The sequence below is a fragment of the Sorex araneus genome, chromosome 2 (assembly GCF_027595985.1).
Source record: "Sorex araneus isolate mSorAra2 chromosome 2, mSorAra2.pri, whole genome shotgun sequence".
Classification (NCBI taxonomy): domain Eukaryota; kingdom Metazoa; phylum Chordata; class Mammalia; order Eulipotyphla; family Soricidae; genus Sorex; species Sorex araneus.
In genome coordinates, this window is record NC_073303.1 from 198115890 (window position 1) to 198124151 (window position 8262).

The 8262-nt window shown below is 48.0% G+C and overlaps 1 pseudogene; it reads left to right on the top strand.

Moving 5' to 3' along the window:
* The first annotated feature begins 7531 nt into the window (after positions 1–7531).
* LOC129401732 (T-complex protein 1 subunit zeta-like) overlaps positions 7532–8262 on the top strand; it is a 6864-nt pseudogene continuing 6133 nt past the window's right edge.

Consider the following 8262-nt stretch of genomic DNA (forward strand, 5'->3'; position numbering starts at 1 on the left):
TCACACACCCCCTGCAACCACTCCCCGGACCGTCACACTTTTTTTATTATTATTATTAGTGAATCACCGTGAGGTACAGTTACATACTTACAAACTTTCGTTTGCTTTTCAGTCATACAATGATCGGGTACCCATCCCTCTACCAGTGCCCATTCTCCACCACCAATGGTCCCAATATCCCTCCCACCCACCCCCACTCCATCCCCTCCCACCCCGCCTCTGTGGCAGGGCATTTCCTTTTGTTCTCTCTCTCTCTCCTTTTGGGTGTTGTGGTTTGCAATAGAGGTATTGAGTGGCCATCATGTTCTGTCTGTAGTCAATTTCCTGCAGTTCCCAACCGGAGTAGGTCCTCCCTGGACCCTTTACTTGGTGGTCCTTTCTCTGTGTGAGCTGCCCTTTCCCCTAGCATGTAAGGCCGGCTTCCAAGACGTAGGGCAAACTTCCTGGTCCTTATCTCTACTACTCTTAGGTGTTAGTCTCCCTTTCTGTTACTTTATATTCCACAGATGAGTGAGATCTTTCTATGTCTGTCCCTCTCTTTCTGACTCATTTTGCTTGACATGATACTTTCCATGTTGATCCACTCATATGCAAATTTCATGACTTCACTTTTTTTAACAGCTGCATAGTATTCCATTGTGTAGATGTACCAAAGTTTCTTTAACCACTCATCTGTTCTTGGGGACTCCGTTTTTTTCCAGATTCTGGTTATTGTAAAGAGTGCTTCGATGAACATACAAGTGCAGATGTCATTTCTACTATACCTTTTTGCCTTTCCGGGATATATTTCCAGAAGTGGGATTGCTGGGTCAAATGGGAGCTCAATTTCTATTTTTTTGAGAAGCATCCACACTGTTTTCCAAAGGGGCTGAACCAGTCGGCATTTCCACCAGCAGTGTAGGAGGGTCCCTTTCTCCCCACATCCGCACCAACACCGGTTGCATTTGTTCTTTTGGATGTGGGCCAGTCTCTGTGGTGTGAGATGATCTCTCTCTCTCTCTCTGTCTCTCTGTCTCTCTCTCTCTGTCTCTCTCTTTTTAAATCCACATCCTCACTTGCCTGGTAAATGTCTCCTTACACTGACTGCCTGCATGTGTAGCCGCCGAGCAGACAGGGCCCCCGTACAAGGTCAGTGGTCACTGGGAGCCACCCTAGCTTGGCATCCTTCCCTGAACCCCAGAGTCCTGCGAAGAGAGGACTTAGGAACAACCTGTGGGTGCAAAGTAAAGAGCAGCAAGATCCAAGTCTTCCCTCAAGACAGTCGCAGCAGCCGGGCGGGAGAGACAGATAAGACAGTGGGCCCAGGTCACCTTGAGCACCTCTGATCTGGGTTAGATCCCCGGCATCCCACCCAGGTGTGATCCCTGAGTGCAGAGACAGGAGTACATCTTGAGTATAGCAAGAGGAAGGAAGGAAGGAAGGAAGGAAGGAAGGAAGGAAGGAAGGAAGGAAGGAAGGAAGGAAGGAAGGAAGGAAGGAAGGGAGGGAGGGAGGGAAGGAGGGAAGGAAGGAAGAAAGAAAGACGGGCAGGAGGGAGGGAAAGAGGGAGGGAAGGAAGGAGGGAAGGAGGGAGAGGAGGGAGAAAGGGAGAAGGAGGGAAAAAAGGAAGGAAGGAAAAAGGAAAAGGAAGGAAGGAAGGAAGGAAGGAAGGAAGGAAGGAAGGAAGGAAGGAAGGAAGGAAGGAAGGAAGGAAGAAGGAAAAAAGAGAAAGAAAGAAAGAAAGAAAGAAAGAAAGAAAGAAAGAAAGAAAGAAAGAAAGAAAGAAAGAAAGAAAGAAAGAAAGAAAGGAAGGAAGGAAGGAAGGAAGGAAGGAAGGAAAGAAGGAAGGAAGAAAGGAGGAAAGGAGGGAAGGAGGGAGGAAGGGAGAGGGAGGGAGGAAGAAAGGAGAGAGGGGGGAGCGAGGAAAAGAGAGGGAAGGAGGGAGGGAGAAAGAGACAGAGACAGAGACAGAGAGAGTTTGCAGCAGCTGGCAGTGTTGGGGCGCAGCACTGAGAGTCTGAGGGGTCAGGAATGTTAAAGACCCAGTGGCCAGGGTGGGCAAAGCACCCTTTGGGCTGTGGACAGTCCTACAACAGCTTTACTTGGGGTTGGCACAGCCTCATCCGGAGAGAGGATCTGAACTACGAACTAACTTGAGGTGCTGAAAGATTTTCACAGTTTCACTTAGGCTACCTGGATGGAAAATGTTTCGAATCAGGCATGTGATTAGCTGGTGGTGTGCAGGCTGCATTATTATTCAGCACAGTTGGATGTGAGTTGTGTCTTTCAGAAAACCTGTGAAAATAATCCATATATTCTAATGGCAAGTGGAGAAACACAAAGCCGTCTATTGTACACTGCTTATTTTAGACTGGCAGGAAACTCCCCGCATTATCATTTGTTAGTGGAAGACTCACCATGAAATTTCTTTTCTTATTTGAACTCTTCCAGGTTTCCTTTCTTTTGTCCTTTGCAACAATTTCATGTGCTCCCATAGTTAAGAAGAAATACATAAGCTTTATCTGGACATCCCTTGGCTTGTCTCCAGCCCTCAGTCTATGCAGTTTGCATCTGTGATTTTGTTTTTCCCACCTCTCCACGAACATCTCCTTGAGGAGATGAAATGCCTCAGGGACGGGCTGAAGGGAGAAGCTGTCCTACTTGATGCAACAACCCACTGGCCGCGTAAATGGGCCTGGGCCTCACCCTGGACCCATCAGGGGCCAAACTGCCCTCCCCCACCGTGTAACTGTGGGTTCAGGTCTTCCAGCCTTCCCGGAGAGGCGAAGTTCTAGGTGTGTTTCTTATTTCTCTCCAGCCCATGCGTCATCGAGCACTTGACTAGGATGATACTATTGTCGTTTCCTGTCACCTACGATACTGAGAAGGTGTGTTTTGGGAACCTGGTGATCCTGGAATGGTTTCTTCTTCGGCGTTTCCTGCTTCATCTCACATTGCAATTGATCACCTAGATTGAGCCTGAATAATTATAATAACAAGCACCACAATGGGCCAAGTGGCTGAGTTCCCCCCCAGCCCCTCCTGCTCCCCAACTGCCCACCTCTTCTCTCTCCTTCCCTCTTTCCTCTCTCCCTCTTCCTCTCCTCCTCTCTCTCGACCGGCTCCCACCACTCCTCAGGGGCGGCTTTATTTTCACGTTCTGTGAACTCTCCCTGTGACACAGGTGACACCCAAAGCCAGAGCTCGTTCTTTCTAGGAATCTCTCATCTCTCTGTGCTGAAAGATAAAGGCCCAAACGTGACGGCCTCTCACTATCTGTGTTGCAAACCATCATGCCCCAAAGTACAGAGAGAGTAGGGGGGAAATTGTCTGCCATGGAGGCAGGGGGAGGGTGGGATGGGGGGTATACTGGGGACATTGGTGGTGGGGAATGTGCACTGGTGAAGGGATGGGTGTTTGATCATTGTGTGATTGTAACTCAAACATGAAAGCTTGTAACTGTATCTCACGGTGATTTAAAAAAATAATAAGACTTTTTTTTTTTAAAAAAAAAAAGACTCTCATTCCTCAGCGTACAACTTGACTGTTCCCTACCTGCCCCTACTCCTGCTCACGTGCTCTGGGGTGGGCAGGAGGGGACCAGAAGGGACCCATCCTTGGGACCCCTCCAATGCATGGTCACTGGGGGCCAAGCCCCACGACCTTCCAGACAGTTCTGTGCTGTTCCCACTGGCTGCCATTGAGTCTGTAGCCAGATCTCTGAGACCCCGCCCTGGGGACATTCCCTGCTGACCGTCCTCCGACTGACCTTTGGCCACTGACCTCTGACCCCTTCATCCCTATGGCAGCTCTCAACTCTCTTGAGAGCTTAAGGCAAACACCCTTTAGCAGTAGCAGATGTAGTCTAGGTACACGACAATCAGTTTCTTTTTAGAAAATTTTAGGCACCATATGGTTGACAAAACTATTAATGGTAGAATTTTTTTTGCATAAAATATTCCAGCACCATATCCTCCACTAGATTATACAATTCCTCCTTCCTTCTTTCTTTCCTTCTTTCTCTCTCTTCCTTTCTTCCTTCCCTCCTTCCTTTTTCTTCCTTCCTTCCTTTCTTTCTTTCTCTCTCTTTCTTTCTTTTTCTTTCTTCCTTCATTCCTTCCTTTCTTTCCTTCTTTATTTCTTTCTTTCCCTCTTTCTCTCTCTCCTTCCTTCCTTCCTTCCTTCCTTTCTCCCTTCCTCCCTTCCTTCTTCCTTCCTTCCTTCCTTCCTTCCTTCCTTCCTTCCTTCCTTCCTTCCTTCCTTCCTTCCTTCCTTCCTTCCTTCCTTCCTTCCTTCCTTCCTTCCTTCCTTTGAATGTGGTGCTGCCCAGACCTGCAGTGCTGGGATGACCCAGGCCACCCTTTTATAATGTTTAGGGAAACTGGTGATGGGGATGGAATCACGGTCGTCTGTGTGCAAGGTATGTGCCTTAACCCTTGTGCTAACTCTCCAGGTCAGAATTTGTTTTTCTAAAAGCAACTATTAAGAGTTCTAACCGTCCACATTTCTGAGTTCTCCTACAAAACTCAAGAGTTCTAGAAACTTTTTAAGCCCACCCTTGACAGGGCAGCAATTGATCTTGCTCCCTTTCCACTGTCTTGGCCCCAAAGCCCACCATCCCACATTCCCCCCGCAATGACACAGCAAACCCGCTTGCTCCGTGTACAACTGGAAGAACCATCTGTTACCCCTGCTATAGCCCTGCCCTTCCAAGACCCACTTTGTGCAAAGCCCCTCCCCGGACCGACCACCCCTTCACTTTTCATGCAGGTGGAGGCGCGTTTTCTCCTGGCACAATCTTGGCTTACACTCTGTGAGTGCTCTGGCTTGGTCTCCAAAGCGTGTTCTACTTCCCCTTTGAAGGGATGGGGAACTCTCCTGGAGTGGTTGAGAGAGTTCTTCAAGTTCAAAAACTTCTCCAATATTTCTAATTCTTCTTGGGATAATAATAATAATAATGATAATGATAATAATAATAATAAAAAGCCGAGGTTTCCTCCTCCCCACCCCCACCCCCCACCCCAGACACACAGATGCAATAATTGTTCTCCTTTAGTCTGGAGACTTACGGACCTCTCTTGTGGGAGGTTCCCCATGACTGATACACCATTGATTGAGGACAAACATTGTCTCTTCCGTAAGGGAAGTTCAACCCAGTAGCATCAATGTCGTGGGTGTCTGCTATGTACTGAGCTCAGCAAGTACCTCCGAGCATCGTCTAGCTTCAGGATAACAAGAGAGTCCATGAAAATAGTCATTGAAGCTGTCTCTCCTGTTTATTTGGAGAGAGGGGCAAGGGGTGCATATCTGCTACCACTTGCATCCTCACGTCACCCGGGGAAGACGATGCGGCTGGCTCTGCGCCCACCCATTCAAGCCCTGCAGCTGTCCTTGCACTTGACAGACAAGCGCAACCGTCACTTGGCTAAGAAAGGAGCACAAATCCAATTAAGAGAGCTTTTCCAAAAGAACTAGCAGCATTGCTCTATCCCCACACCCACCCACAACCCCGCCCCGCCTCTCTCCACCCCTTTCTGTTCTGAAATAATGTAATACTGATAGGAACATGGATAAATTAATTATCCGCAGGAATGTTATTCATGGCTAGGAAAGAACGCTAAATCCACACAGACGGACTCTTGACATTTGAATACAAACATTGCCCTTCTGTTTTTTTCAAAAAAGAACCCACTCCATCCAGTTCACGCAGACATCTGTTTAATCCTTTCAAATGTGGAGGATTGAAAAAAAAATCATAGTTAACAATACGCTGGGTGTTTTAGTCCAGCCACAAAACGGGGAGGCGCAGAACTGAGATTAGCATCTTTTCAGTTCCTTGCATGTCTGATATTTTTTTGGTGTGCCTCCAATTCCTGATAACACAGAAGCACTGTTGTGAGCAAAGGGCTGAGGGAGAAGGGCGTGGGCACCTCTGACTTTGAGACCAGCACAGGTTGGCTCTGGGGATGCAAGTGAAGGTGAGTTTTCCGAAGCGGAATCTTCCTACAGCCGGAGCCATGGAGACACCTGGGTTGATGTGGCTTGCTCTAGGATCCTCCTCGGCCGTGAATGAAGTAAATAGAGCAGAGATGGGGGGTGAGGGGGGGCTGACACGAGGGGAGATGAGATGAAGCATGTTCCAGGGACATCTTTAGGAAAACAAATTCCCAAACCTGAAAGTGTAAGATTTGTGAATAGTGAAAAGATGTTGATGACCACCTTGCTAACGAGTGTCCTACTCTGAACTCAACCCCCTTTCCTTAAAATGTGCCCAAGCAAGTCTTTCTGTTCATTGAAGGCCCATCAGTTCAAGTGCAGCTGTGACCGCTTCCATAAAGGCAAGGAGCTGGGCGTCTCCTTGTCTACTCTTTGTCCAGACGTGCCCACCTGGCAGAGTAGAGATTGAGGGCCTGCTACCCACCTCTCTCACCCTCCTCAGCCTCATCAACACAAAGACTTCCAGGCAGTTCTGTCTCCTAGCTAGGGACAGAGATGCAGGGTCCAACTACACCCGGGGACGCTGTGAGATGCCCCTGTGACATTTTGATGGTCCTGCAAGTTTAAAGGTGTTATGGGTATTGACATAGCCATGACCATGACTGATGAAGAGGTGGGAAAACTTGATGTGTGGGCATTCTCAGCTAAATTAAATTCAACCAGTGGTCCTGGAAACACACCTCTGTATCACGGTGTGAATTTGGGCATTCGTTGTATCAGATTGGAGAGCAAACTTTCTGGATTGCGATTCTGTGACCCAAACTCCTCTCCAATGAGGATCTCACCCCACCCCACCCATGCTCCCAGGGACCCTCATTCCGAGAATCGGTTCATCCCTCAATGCAAAACAACAGCTGCAAAGAACTCTCTGGACATGCCCCTTGTTTGTCAGCTAGACTGTCTCCCAAACCTCTACCTGCTGTGACTCGTACCTCCCCCTCCCCCTTAGCTGCGGGTTATTGATTTAGTTATATTGTGGCAATGTGGTTTCCCCCAAATAAAATCTTAATGTAAGTCCATGCCCTTGGCTGGAGCCAGAAGGTGAACCGTGCCCACCTGAAGGCAGAAGTGAGGACTTTTGGGATCAAGCCTCAGAGAACAGTCACTTTGGCCCTCGGTCCGGCTTTAGGACCTTTAATTTTGAACCCGCACTACTGGCCAGTGTTATCAGCATGATGAGGAATCTTACAAGCGTCCGGGCACATCCCTTGCTCAGTCTGACCCTCTTCATCTGCCCTCTAAGGCATTCATTCTATGCTTCATTTCCACCTGGCCTCCCACACTGGCTCTCCGTGGGTGATGAGCTATGAACTTCAGACGCCCGGGTTCCATCAACTGATTTGGCTTTCTGTCCTTTCACTTGGTCAGTAGAAAAATCTGGCAGCAGAAAGGGACTCTTGATTATATAGTGAGTTGTTGACCTAATCATGAGTTGAGCGTGGGGACACCCCTTTCTGTACCAGCTGAAGATCATACTAATGGACCTGACAGTGGCTGACCCTGAGGAAAACTCAGTGTTTATGCAGTTGACTTGAGTTCAATGGAACATCGGTGCATGGACCTTCGGACTCAAAAGGTAAGTGGGAGGAATTGATTAAAATCCATTGATGTCGGGGGCTGGAGCAATAGCACAGAGTGTAGGGCATTTGCCTTGCATGCAGCTGACCCGGGTTCGATTCCCAGCATCCCATATGGTCCCCGGAGCACCGCCAGGAGTAATTCCTGAGTGCATGAGCCAGGAATAACCCCTGTGCATCGCCAGTGTGACCCAAAAAGCAAAATAAATAAATAATTAAATAAATAAAATCCATTGCTGTCAGGATCAGAGACATAGTACAATGGGCAAGGCACTTCCTTCACATGCAGCCAATTTGGGTTCAATCCCCTCACTACACAGGGTTCCCTGGGCCTTGTCAGGAGTGATCCCTGAGTACTAAATCAGAAATAAGCCCTGAACATTGCCAGGTGTAGCCCAAAAGTAAAACAAAACCAAAAAATCCATCATTATTGCAGCCCCTCAGGCTTTTCCTCCTTTGTTAATATTCATCTAGAAATCACAAAATTCTAGATTTTTTGTGATTCACAATGCCCAAGGGACTGTGAACACCAGAAATCAGTAAAAGAAATCATCGTCAACAAATATCAGTTCTCTTGGCAGCAAAGGTGACTTAAAGACAAGAATGGGATGGACTCTGGAACCCTTTATGTTCAGGCCCTGAAGTTCCCATCCATTCACTCTCCCTGAGTCCATTCATTCTCCCTAAGTCCATTTGCTCTTCCTGAGTC